The 13,383-nt window shown below is 41.7% G+C and overlaps 1 long non-coding RNA gene across 1 annotated transcript in view; it reads right to left on the bottom strand.

Moving 5' to 3' along the window:
* Positions 1-3,850: 3,850 nt before the first annotated feature.
* Positions 3,851-13,383, bottom strand: part of LOC138175155 (uncharacterized) — a 117,653-nt gene continuing 108,120 nt past the window's right edge. Inside the window, exon 3 of the long non-coding RNA XR_011171903.1 lies at positions 3,851-3,885. This is a non-coding gene — a long non-coding RNA (uncharacterized lncRNA). The remainder of the gene's footprint in view (positions 3,886-13,383) is intronic.

Here is a 13,383-nt window from a genome sequence, read left to right as displayed (position 1 = left end):
GGGGGGGGGGGGGGTCTGCTGCCTGGGAGTAGTAGATGGATCACTCAGGTCTGAGTCAGCCTGAAGTGTATCCCGAGTCCCCAACTGTGAATCTCAGAAGAATATCTTAAAGTGGCCACATTTAACCTCAGTCATCTTTCCCCCACTTCTTTCTTCTCTGCCTCCCTCTAAGTCTCATTATTTCTAACACTAGGCACATCCCTCTGAAAAGGCTCTTTAAAAAGATTATTTGTAGATTGCACCTCCTTCGGAAAGAGCTGTTTAAAAAGATTATTTGCAGATTGCCCTCAGGAAATGAATGGATAAGTGCCTTCCTGTCCCTTCAATTAGCTGATTGGTTTATTATGTGTGCAGAGGAGTGTTTAACTGGTCTGTGTCATGTCACAGCATCTGTGGAGATTCCTTGGCAAAGGAGGCCTCTGACTCATCTGACTCACGCTAGGGCTTTGTCCCTCAAGCCTGAGCATTTGCACCTGCTGTGGAGACAAAGGACCCTGTTTGAGAAAGGCTGTGAACAAAGGTGGATGGGAGCCCCAGCATTGCTGAGTTTGCCTAGGACTTGCTGCTCCTGATCGGGTCTCCCTGGGCTTCTTAGTCAGTCAGCTCCAAGCTTGAAGGGAGGAGAGAGAAGATGAGGCAGGTGGGATAAGGAGTTAGAAAGAGAACCCCCTCCCCCTGCAATGCTCATAGTTGCCATTGCTATTTAATCTTTAAGGTTCTAGAAGTTATTAGTACTCAAACTACATGTAGAAAAGGAATTCTTAAACTTTTTATGTGTGATGGACCCATTTGGAAGTCTAGTGAAGTCTTTGGATTCCATCTCAGAAAAATGTTTTTAGATGCAAAAAAAATACATAGGATTACAAAGGAAACCAATTATGTTGAAATAAAATTCTCAAAATATTATTTAAGGGGAAAAAAACAAATTTATTCACTTCAAGTTAAGACTCACTATGCTAGAAGGATTTCTATGTGCTAGGACCAATGATAGTACAAAGTTAAACAAATTAACACCAAACTTTCCAAAAATCTATATGGTTTCTGCTTTCTGAGTCTTCCTTAATGTCCTTGCCAAAGCAAGTTGAAAACATCAACAGCAGATTGTGAGTGCGTCAGAAGACATGGGAGCTGGCTACTTACTGGCACTGTAACCTTGGACAGTGAACCAACGAGGAAGTACATCACCTCTGACTTAATTTTATTTTTTAAATGAGCAGATTAGACTAGATGTCCTGTAAAGCCCCTTCCAGCTCTAAATCCTATGATCTGGATTTCTCTCCTGTTATTTTCAGTGCCTATATGTCAAATATTGCTTTCTCCATTAGCTCTCATTGTCTGGACCCAGCTGAGATGGGGATCTTGAGATTTTTTTCAAGACATACGGCAGCTTCAATGACTTTTAGTTTATGGGGGATCCAAAGAGACTACCCCCAACAGTTCATTTGCCTAGAAGGTGCTGGTGGAATCAATGAAGTTATTCTTCTCTACTGAAACTAAAAGTTGAGGATGTGGACAGCAGGTCTGTCTCCATTAACTATCCATGATGGTCATATGTGCATACCTTGAGTTTCACTCTTCTATTTAAGTGTCTGTTTACCAGAAATTAGTCTCTCTTCCTCTAGAGCTACTTCCCAAAGACAAAGCAAGGCTTCTCCATGTCACAAGTTTCTCCCAGCCCCCTGGCTCCCACTGATGTTCCTTATGCAAAACTGACCAAAGAGATGTCATGAGGACACTGCCAGTATTTTCCATCCCTCCTCTGGCATATAAAACATCATCTATTGAAGAGGTAGATGCTTAGTTCTTGCAGTAACGGTCCTACCTGCTACTATACATTCCTAACTCTTTATTGATGAGTCCTACAATATCCCCAAGAGTTGAGGCATGATCATACCTCCCAGATGACCCATAACAAAGCTATCACTTCTATAGTAGCAGGGCATAGCTACAAGGCTGCTGACTGACCTTTGTTCCCGTGGTTTCTTAAATAAATCCTCAATCCATTCAATAGCAGTAAGTTCCCAACAAAGTCACTTTCTGCATCTCTTAAAGCAAATGAGCCCTGATCAATTTATCCATCAAGCCAATAGGCCCTTCCTTTTACACATGAGGAAATGAGGCTCAGAGATGATGTTGAGCTGGTCACTTAACCTCTCTTAGTTTCCTCATCCTTATGTAACTCTTATTCTTCTCAACTCTGGATTCTCATAGAATATTGTTTCAATGTGGTATATTTTGAAAAATAAGCAGGGGCGGCCAGGTAGCACAGCAAGTAAGAGCACCAGCTCCAGTGTCAGGATGACCTGGAGATCGAATCCCAGGCTCAGACACTTAGCACCCACCCAGAAACACCTGGCTGTGTAACCTTGAGCAAGTTACTTAATCCCAATTGCTTAGGGGCGGCCAGGTGGCTCAGCGAGTAAGAGCACTGGCTCCAGTGTTGGGATGACCTGGGGATTGAATCCCGGGCTCAGACATTCAGCACCACACCCAGAAATAACAGGCCATGTAACCTTGAGCAAGTTACTTAATCCCGATTGCTTTAAAAAGAAAAAAAAAAGAAGCATATGTCATTTGACTTGGGCCCATCTCTCAGGCCAGTCATCCAAACTCTTTTCGCACCTAACTAGCAGACTAGACAAGGAACATGCATTTTAAAGTAAAACATGTTATTGGGATTGAGACAATTAGCAACGGAATAGGATACACATCTCAAAACCCTTGCATAGACTCATCCCCACTCCTCTTCAGAGTAGTCTGGAAAAACAGAAAAAAATCTCTATCTCTGTCTCTGTATCTTGTATATCTTATGCATCTTTTATATCTCTGTCTCTCTCCTCTCACTCTGATCCTCTCCCCCTTTTCTCTCCTTTTTTCTTTCTCTCTCCCCTTTCTCTCTCTCTTTCCTTATTTCCCCTCTCTCCCTTTCCCTTTTTTCCTCTTTCTCCCTTCTTTTTCTCTCCCTTTTCCCCCTTCTTCCTTCTCTCATTTCCTTCTGTCCACTTTTCACTTCCTTTTTCTTTCAGATTTCCCTTCTCTTGCCTTTCCCCTACCTCTCTTGTATATCTTTCTTCTTTGTTCAATTCAGTGCCCCAATCTCAGTATTCCCCTTATATTCCCACCTCTTTGCAACTAAGAGGTATGTCTTCTCCTTTCCCCATGGGGTCTCAGTCCATTCTGAGTAGCCATCAAGTTGGTTCCTTTGTGGTTGTCTCTCTTCCTATACCAGGCACAGCTACAATTGCTACCACATATTAGGAAACTCATCACCTTCTTCCTCTAACCTAGAGGTCTCCCTTGCCATCCCCCAGCCCCAACATAACCCCCCTTACATGCCCTGTATTTTTTCATGTTGCCATTGATCAATGCTATAGGCACATGGTCTCTGTAGAAGTGCAGTCTTAATCATGTCTAGCTTGTACCTGATGTTCAGTACACCAGGTAATTCAAGACTATCCTTTTCTAATCCCTTGCTACATATAAAACAGAAGTGTTGATCTTGATGATTATTAAGACTCTTTCTAGCTTTTTGCAGTTTGAATCTCTGTGAAATGATTTGCCCAGGATCATAAAACTTACAAGTAGAAAACTCAGCTCTTCTTACTCTGAGTCCAGTGTTTTTTCTATCCCACCACCCTTGATACAGGTCCCTCTACCATCCTCATTCATTTACCTAACAGGAATGGTCTCTATTATGCCCAGTGTAAGTGCTCACCCCAGCATAGGGTCATAACAAAATATTGTCACACCACACCACAGAAAGAACTATGCTCCCAAACTTTCCCCTGCTTTTCTTTCTGTATTCAGAATTTTATGAGAGACAAATATTTTCCCTCTTTAGGTACCTACCTGGCTAGGCTCATCAGCATACTTCATCAGGGATTTCTAGGAGGAAACGAAGAAACAAAACAGAGATGAGACATGAAAGCCAAAGTGGAGACAGTCTCTAAAAGATCAATTCTATAGCTGGCTTTAGTAGGTTATAAAGTATTGCCCTATGGTCTCTTGACAAAAGGCAAATCACCTCATCTCCTACTTCACAACTTGGATTTGGCTTCCAGTCCAGAAACCTTGATTGTTTAGTGCTTTTGCATTCACAAAGAAATGTCATGTGCTTTATGGCTAAATATAAGGATGAACATGCCATTTGAGAACTGTCCCAAAGCAGCACACTTCTGCATGCAAAATGCGGGTGTCTGTTTGAACCACTTATCCCCATTTGTTCTCTGGCCAGGTTCTGATTGGCATAGAATAATAATCAAGTCCTTCTCTCCCTCACTCCCAGATCTCTATTTAAGGGCACTTGTCAAACTGATTCAACTCTGTGCAGCACATGAGCCTTTGTGAGCTAAGTCACAAGGAAATAAGGGTCTCTTTTTCTTAAATCATCCCAACCTGCATAGCTCATGAAGAAAAAAAAAAAGGGATGGGAGTGCATTTCTTATGCTGACAAGTCTATTATTATTGACCAAGATACCTACAAAAAGGAATGACCTCCATATTTTTAGATAACAACTGTTTTAAGAATAACTAAGTTCGACATGGAGAATGAAGCTGAAGACTAACTTTGCAAGGAGGAGAAATTACACGAAGATTATTAGCACAAAAAAACATTGCAAGCTGTCAGCCCTGAAAGCAACGCCTGTGTAAAGTCTCTTTTTGGTGATCCCAACAACCTTCCCTCCTTGTCTGAAGCTTCTTTAGTATCTCTATTCCATGATAAAGACAAAAGTGAAAAGAGTCAAGGAACAGGGAGCCAGTGCCCACCCCTCATTCCACCCTCATCTTGTTTCTTTCCATTTCATAATGTCTCTGGTATGGAAAGCTTCCCCTTATACATTTGAGTCTTATATGAACAAATTAGCTCAGTTCTAGACCATGGCTACAGATTACATCCCTTCTCCCAACCAGCTGCCTCACAAATGCACGTGCTTGGTTGCAAAAGGTATCATAGGAAAGCATGTGGATGTCTCAGTTGCACATCTATCACCACTCTGGCATTCATGGAAAAACACCCTAATTGTGTTTGGTCAATAGTGTCACCTTTGTACTCACTCAAACGGATCTATGATCTTATCTCTGTGGATATTTCCTCCCACCATGCAGATCTCAACCCATCCCTTCCTGCCCATCTTTTGTGACTCTTGTCCACATCCTTTCATGTGTTCTCACCACAGTCAACGTGTTAGGGACATTCCCCACTTTTTCTGGACATGGAGATGATATTAATGGAGTATAAGTGATATCTCTCCATTATCTCCTGCTCTCGACATATGATCCATACATTTAATTGATGACAGTTTTGTTTCCAGTTCTCCTAAATAATTTCTATTTCTGATGTGTTACAATTTATTCACATTCACCATGGGCCCCTCCATTTCCCATGAGTGATACTCATTTTCAGTTTTTTGTAAAGCCTAGTGTTCTATAACTTTAAGTCACACTCCATTGCCAAAGAGCAATCAATTTGAAACCAGAGGACCCAAGTTTGAATCCCAGCTCTGCTATTTATTAGCTGTGTGACTTTGGGCAAAGGACTTAATTTTTATGGGCCTCAGCTTCCTCATCTGTAAAAACAAAGTTAGAATAAATGAATTCTATCTCTATATCGATGATCCTTTGAGCCTATATTGGAATTTAAAATATGGGCCTGTATTTCAGAGAGGGGAATGGAGTCATTAAAAGAACTCCTCTATAACTTCTCAAAGTCAATATAACCCATTTTCTTCCTCCTATTTGATTCTATGTCCACCTCATCATCCATTTGTAGTGTCTCCCAAGGCAGGATTGGATACTCAGTGCGAACAATTAGTCATCTGCCCAGCAACCTGAGGGGAAACTTGCCCTATTTTTTTTTTCCAGGATGGTAGAAATAAGAAGCAACAAAGACCAGCCATCAAAGACAAGCTTTCAGGTCTTACCAAGCTGGAAAACTTTCAAGGCTGGGTCCCTTGACAGAAATTATTTCTGTTTTCCAAGGACCAGCATAATTGAATTTCAAGACAATTAAAACCAGAGGTCTGGGTGACCAGTGATTTCTTCATCCCCACCATCTCCCAAAGAATTTTTGCTGAGGCAAAGAAGGACTGAGATCTTGGTTGCTGGGTGGAACATTCATACCCAAGAAGACCAAAGAGCCTTGAAAATCCCAAGAGAGGCAATCAATAAACAAGCATTTATAAATACCTACTATGTACCAAGCCTTGGAGTCAGGAGAACCTAGATTCAAATTCTGCCTGTAACCTATTCTTTCTGTGTGAGCTAGGGCAAGGTGTTTAACTTCTCAATTCTTCTCTTTGAAACTGTAGGTGACAGATGAATTGCACATCACCATCATTCTGTAGTGCACACCAAGTATAGACCCTCTCTCCCCACATACAGGACAAACGCATACACACACACACACACACACACACACACACACACACACACACTCCTGCATCCTCCACATGTCTCATTTAACAGAAGGATAAATCTGGCAGCTACAGGCCTTGCTTCCCATGCCTTCTCTCAGCCTTGTAGGGCTGATTTGGCTAATGTGAATTGGCTTGATTTAGGCAGCCTGAGACTTCCATCTTCTCCCCTCTGGCCATGACTCAGATTTATAACCAATCCTCGAAAATGCAAAGTCCAGGGAATCCATCACAAAGTCAGGAAGGCCTGGCCCTCCTTCAACAGCTGCAACTTCTCCCAAGGGCACAGATGGGAAGTGTTTCTCTGGCCCCTTACCAGGTAGGAGAATATATCATCAGGGGGTTGGAAGCCCCAGGCCTGGGAGTCCTCCTCTGACCCCTGCCATTAGTTTGCTGCTATATATATATGACCTCCAGGGTCATGGCTTCTCGCATCTATAATTCTGGATGCCAGGGCCACTGCTAATGGAATATAGCAGCACTTAGGTTATCACCAACCACCTCTAAGGTATAGAGGTAAATCATGCTGTCTGCCACCCCTGTCCCTGACATTGTTATTCCAGGGAAACCAGGTGCTAATGAGCAAAAAGAGTGGCCTCAAAGGGGTTGGGGGAAGCCCTCAAAAAAACTCAACCTGTAGCCTAAAGGAAGGAGCACCACCCCTCTGCCTTGGTGATTGGGTGGAGTGGAGAGGGGGACCCTGGGGCTGATTGTGTGACACTTTCAGTTATTTTTCAGCACCAGCTGGCAGAAACCCTGCCTTCTTTCCCACAGGCTACCTTCCTGTGTCCCTGCCCAGAAACCTTGGTCCTCTCCAAAGCATGTACTGGACCCAAGGGCAGCTCTGCCCAGAATTATCTGGATATCTTGATAGAGCCTTACATTTGTGCTTCCTGATAGGAGAAAGTGAGAGAAAGCCTCTCAATTAAATAGGGAGACATTAGCAGTGCTGAATCTCTCTGACTTGGGATCACAATATTTATCAATATTGTGGCTGAATTTTCTCCAACCAGTTTATTCTTATTTATTGTACTCCTTGAGCTTAAAGGAACATTTAGACTTGGAATAATAATAATCCACATTGCTTGAGCTCTTTGAGGCTTACTTAGGGAGATTAGCAAGGCTCAATGGATAAAGTGTTGACTTGAAATTAGTGAGAACAGATTCAAGTGTTGCCTTTGACCCTTGTTAGCTGTATAAACACTGACAAAGGAGTTTCCTCATCTGTAAAATGTGGATTACATCAAAAATATCTGCCTCCCTGTGCTGTTAGGAAACTCAAATGAGAAAATGTATGTAAAGAATTTTGCAAATTATAAAGTTCTCTGTGGGAATGTCTGTGTTTATTTATGTATTTATCCACACCTGCAATAAGGAGATACAGGGGAAAGAGCACTGGTTCTTAGTCACAGGATCAGGGTTCAAATCCTAGTTCAGCCACTTACTAGTGAAGTCATTTAGCTTCTCTGGTCTTAGTTTCTTCATTTGTAAAATGAGCGGCATGGACTAAATGGACTCTAACGTCCTTTCACTATTTCAATCCACAATCTTGTGATTTTGTCCATGTAGAGAACTCCTGAATGAGTGAATAAATAAATGAATGAAAAAGCATTTATTAAGTGCTAAAAATACAAATACAAGCCAGACAATCCCTGCCTTCAATAACATATATTCTATAATATGGAAAAATGCCTTTCATGATTGCACATACATAATCTATATCAAATTGCTTACCGACTTAAGGAAGGGGTGGTGAGGGAGGGAGATAATTTGGAACTTGAAAAAATTTTTAAATGAATATTAAAAAATTGTCTTTACATGTAAATGGAAAAAATAAAACATTATGAAAAAATAAATATAAAAAGTATAGATTCTAATAGAGATAATGCAGAGAGGGGAGCAAGAGGTAGAAAGAAGGCTGATGATACACACATGGCAAAATGCCTTGAAAACCGGTAAAAAGTCATGTGGTGGACTGCAAGTGGGCAAGAGAAAGTGGAAGCTCACCAGTGAGAACCCAGGACCCCTGGGGCATGGATGTGAGTTCTGTCTGGAGGAGAAGGAGGTTTTGGAGAGGACCAAGAAGTGGCAAATGGCAATTGGTCAATAATTTATATACCTATATATTACATCTATAATTATATATGTGTATGTATATTATACATTATCTTATTTGGACCCTGGAACAGCCCCATGAGGTAGCTACTACAGATATTTTCATTTCACAAATAAAGAAACAGGCCCAGAAAGAAGTAAGTTACAAAGATGCTCTGAGTAGGTAGCAAAGTTGAGATTCAAACCCGAGTCTCTGACCCCATATCTTTACATGACACCACACTACCATCTGAAAACGAAAAAAATTAAAAGCTAATGAGATTATATGGCAAGCCTAGCCTCATGAGCAAAATAGATGGGTAAAGGGAAGGCCAGAAAGGCTCCACGTCCTATTCCCTACTGCCCAAAGAGGCAACATGGCAGATCTGAGGAAGAAGACCTGAGTCCCAAGGCCTGGCTCTGACAATGACTAGCTCTCTGACTTCGGGCAATAATTTAACTTGTCTGAACCTCAGTTTGCTCATATATAAAATGCAATTTGTTCTTCCCAATACAAAAGAGTATAACCTATCTAGAAGGTAAAAATGAAGTGGATTTCCTAGATTATGACAATGCAGCTGGATAGGCATGTTGTTGAAGGGGTCCCTCAGTATCTTAGGCAGGTGCTACAGGTGGACAATGAGCTGGGGCCAGAACTGAACAGGAGGAAAATGGGGTGGCTTTCAGGTGGGAAACTGCAGAGGGCCTTCAGTTCTGCTCTCTGCCATCTTTTGAGTACCATTGGCCTTCCCATCAAATAATCATGATCCGTGGTGTCAAACTCAAATAGAAATGGACCATGAAACCATTCATTAGGATCCTTGTGGGCTGCATATCAACTTAGAAAATCATATATTTACATTATCTATGTTCTTTTGTATTTTTATTTATTTTCTTAAATATTTCCCAATTATATTTTGTATAATTGGTTCAGGCTATTTGGGGAGTATTGCAGGGTGAATGGCCTGTGAGTTATGTGTTTGATACTCCTAATCATGACTGTCACTGCCATTTATATTGCATCTTAGGATTTATGAAACATCTTACCTACAGTATCTCATTTGATCTTCAGAACAAGCCTATGAGATAAGTACTATTTTTATCCCTATATTTTCCAAGGAGGAAACAGGTTCCTAGAAGTTAAGTGATTTGCCCCAGGGCTGTTCAGTTAGTAAGCACCTTGAGCAGGATTTAAATCTAGGTCTTCCTGATTCCTGATTGAACTTTCTATCCACTATAACATCATATTTGACGGAAAACACCACAACCAGTCAGTCAGCAAATAGGATCAGGTTCTTCCTATGTAGCAGAAACTGTGCTAAGAACAGGATACAAAGAAAGAAAGGAACAAAATCCTAAATAATCAGAAGAATCTCAACTGCAAGTGACCCAACAGTCAGTGGAAAGGGATTCGCTGGCTGTTACATATTAACAGGAGTCTTTGTACATGCAAAGTGACACAAAAGATCCCCAAAGACATGTTTGACGTGAAAGGGAGATAGGTGGTCACATCCTGTGAGTGAGGGATTGTGTACTATAGTTATTGTGCAGTCATTTTCAGTTGTGTCTGATTTTTCATGGCCCCATCTGGGGTTTTCTTGGCAAAGACACTGGAGTGGTTTGCTATTTCCTTTTCTAATTCTTTTTACAGATGAGGAAACTGAAGTAGATTTGTCCATGGTCACACAGCTAGTAAGCAACTTGAGGCAAGATTTTTTTTTTTGGAGGGCAATTGGGGTTAAGTGACTTGCCCAAGATCACACAGCTAGTTTTTGTGTTGTGTCTGAGGCCTCATTTGAACTCAGGTCCTCCTGACTCCAGGGCCAGTGCTCTATTCACTGCACCACCTAGCTGCCCTTGAAGCCAGATTTTAACTCGGGTCTCACTTACTCTACGGCTGGCTTTCTATTCACTGTGCCACCTACCTGCCTGTGTATTATACTGGAATCTACCAAATATATCTACCAAATATATATCTACCAAAAGATAACCTCCAACACACAGTTTAGAACATTTACATAGAATTTAGGAAAAGGCATAGACAATAATGATATAGAATGGGAGGTCATAGATTACACTGAGATCTTCAAAGACAGAGGAAGCACCCACACCCATGAAATCATAGATTCCTCAAAACCTGAGGGATGCTACTGTTCCAGGTATAATTCTCCATCTGCTATAATGGACTACTCAAAGACTGAGGGTTAAGGTATATAATTTTTAAAAATAACTCTCCAGATAAAACTAGTCCACAAGGAAAGTCCCCTGAGGTCTGAGAAGTTCTCCACCAGCACCCTAGAACTATCTTTCAATGTTACACACCAAAGCTGGTTCCACAGTCAATTCACCTGCAGGTAAGCTTAACTCAAACTCCCCCCCAGGTCCTCTCTTGAGAGCATCTTGGCTCACAGCAGCTGTGGGATAAGGTAAGCCAAACAGTTTCACTAGTTTATTGGCCTGCAACTATCACGTTGCCTACACTACCTATGTTATGGAGTTCAATTCCAGAAACATTTCTTAAACACTTATGAGGAAGCAGTATATTATAGTGGAAAGGTCATGGGCTCTGAAGTTAGAGAAACTGGGTTAAAATCTTCTCTCTGACATTTACTATATAGATGGCTTTGACATGGGTTTGAATCCTGGTTTTGCTACTTATTAGTGAGTGACCTCAGGCTGGTCATGTGTCATCTCTGGGCCTCAGCTTCCATTCTAGGTTACCCCTAAGGTTCCTTCTACATCTGTGGGGTGTGGGTATCCTTGGATAGGTCTTACAAGCATAAAATACTACTCAGTTCTTACCATCATAGAGTTCAGGGGTTCTTAACCTGGGACCTGTGGAGAGATTTCAGAAGGTACATGAACTTGGGTGGGGAAAAATTACATCTTTATTTTCATTAACCTCACTTTGAAAATTAGCATTTCCTTCAATTACAGATGTAAGTAACAAAGCGTTATTCTGGGAAGGAGTCCATAGGCTTCAAAGGGGGTCAAAGGAGGCCCATGACACAAAAAAAATTTAAGAACTCTTGCTCTAATAGAATCATAGATTTAAAACTTAATGTCTCCTAGAGACTATCTGGTCAGCCCTATCATTCTAGAGAAGACACAGAGAAATTAAGTGATTTGCCTAAGATCAGCCAAGGCTCTAAGTATTAAGGCCATTACTTGAACCCAAGTTAGAGTTGTTATGTCTCCAGGCTATTGAATGCAACCTCAGTGGAAGATGAATGGAATAAACCCTGACAAGAAGGGCACAGGATGAAAAGTCAGGAAGAGGTCACCATTCGCACCAAAGGAGAGAGTACCACTATCAGACATCAAGGAGATCTCAGAGCTATTGAGGTATTGAAGCAGAAATGGGGTTGTGAGGGAAACTGAGAAGTACTAATGACCTGAGATTCTAATTGTAGGTCCAGATAGCTTTTCAGGCTTCTGGAATCCCCAATTAAATTGAAAATCCAAGGGGGAAGAGGAAAGCAGCCAGACGGAGGGAGGAAGTGCTGGGAAGCTCTCAGACTTCTTAGATAATACCTTAGTCCGAGATGGCGGGTGAGGAGGGGTGTGGAACACTAAAGGGGTGAACAGGGAGGTGGAAATGTGGCAAGGAGCAGCTTCCCCAGTTTCACAATTTTGCCCCATGGATGGTGAGGTAACCCACAAACTAGTAGATTAGAGGGGAACTGTTTCTTCTCTTTTTAAAAGGAAAACTGTGTGAGCCTAATGTGTTAAAAGGAAAAATTCTAATGTGAAGCTCTCGGGATAGAAGTTGCATGTAACACCAGACAGCTGCCAAACATTCGCTTTAAAGAAAGTGACAAAGAAAAACTGTCCCACCAATCCGAGATTGCCATGGGGCCTTCTGTGTGTGGAATGAGAGTCAGGGAAGGAAGAGCCCCATAGGGAAGCAGATGGGTGGGGGACGACAGAGCTGCATTGGTGGTGCTCAGATGATCTTCATTGTGCCTTTTGGTTTTGTTTAAATGTTTTTGTTGCTGTTGTTACAAGAGACGGTTCAGTTGTTTGGGGGCAACTGTTAAGTGGAAATTACTGTAGGATAAAGATAAAAAGCATCAGTTTTTTAAAGTCCCAATTGGAAAGAGCTCCTTAAGCACAGTCAGCTTGAGGTTTCTCAACATGGGGTCCATGGACCTTGCCCCCTCCCAAAGTGTGCATGGATAGATTTCACGAGGTCTGTGAACTTGGACTAAACAACCACACCTTTATATTCTCTAGCCTCTCACTAAAATTTAGCAATTCCTTCAATTATTTAAAATCATTATTCTGAGACAGGTCCACAGGCTTCATCAGACTGCCAGAGGGGTTTGTGACAAGCACCAAAGGTTAGGAGCTCCTGCTTTAGAGCTCATTTCCACAGATGGCAACAGAAACCGTAGATTTAGAGCTAGGAAGAAGCTTAAAGGTTATTTAGTCCGAACTGCTTTTTTGTTTTGTTCTGTTTGTTTTGTTTTACAGATGAGCCATGTAGGCCCAGAAAGCAGCCATGACCAGCCTGAGGTCACTCTCTGGCCTGCTCTACCTCCCCACCAGCTGCCCAGCTAAGGCATCCTCTACTCCCCACTCTGAGCTCCTCTTTATGTGCTCTGTGGGAAAGTAAACTCTTCTCCCTTTCTAATGGAGGACACAACATGCAAACCATTCATATAACATGAAAGACATATACAAAGCGAAAGGGAAGAAATCTCAGAGCAAAGGGAATTAGCAATGAAGGGCTTCTCAGAATCTATTTTCTGTGCAGCGATTCCCAATCCGGGAGCCCTGAACCCCAAAATCACCAAATATAACTTTACAGAACATACAGATGTTCTGTAGGGTAAATAAATTTCTTATAAAATATACACATATAATTTTTCAC

This window comes from Petaurus breviceps, unplaced genomic scaffold (genome assembly GCF_028583685.1).
Source record: "Petaurus breviceps papuanus isolate PSGF00001 unplaced genomic scaffold, PetGlider_PUasm1.0 76, whole genome shotgun sequence".
Taxonomy (NCBI): Eukaryota; Metazoa; Chordata; class Mammalia; order Diprotodontia; family Petauridae; genus Petaurus; species Petaurus breviceps.
This window is presented reverse-complemented; position numbering and strand designations above follow the sequence as displayed.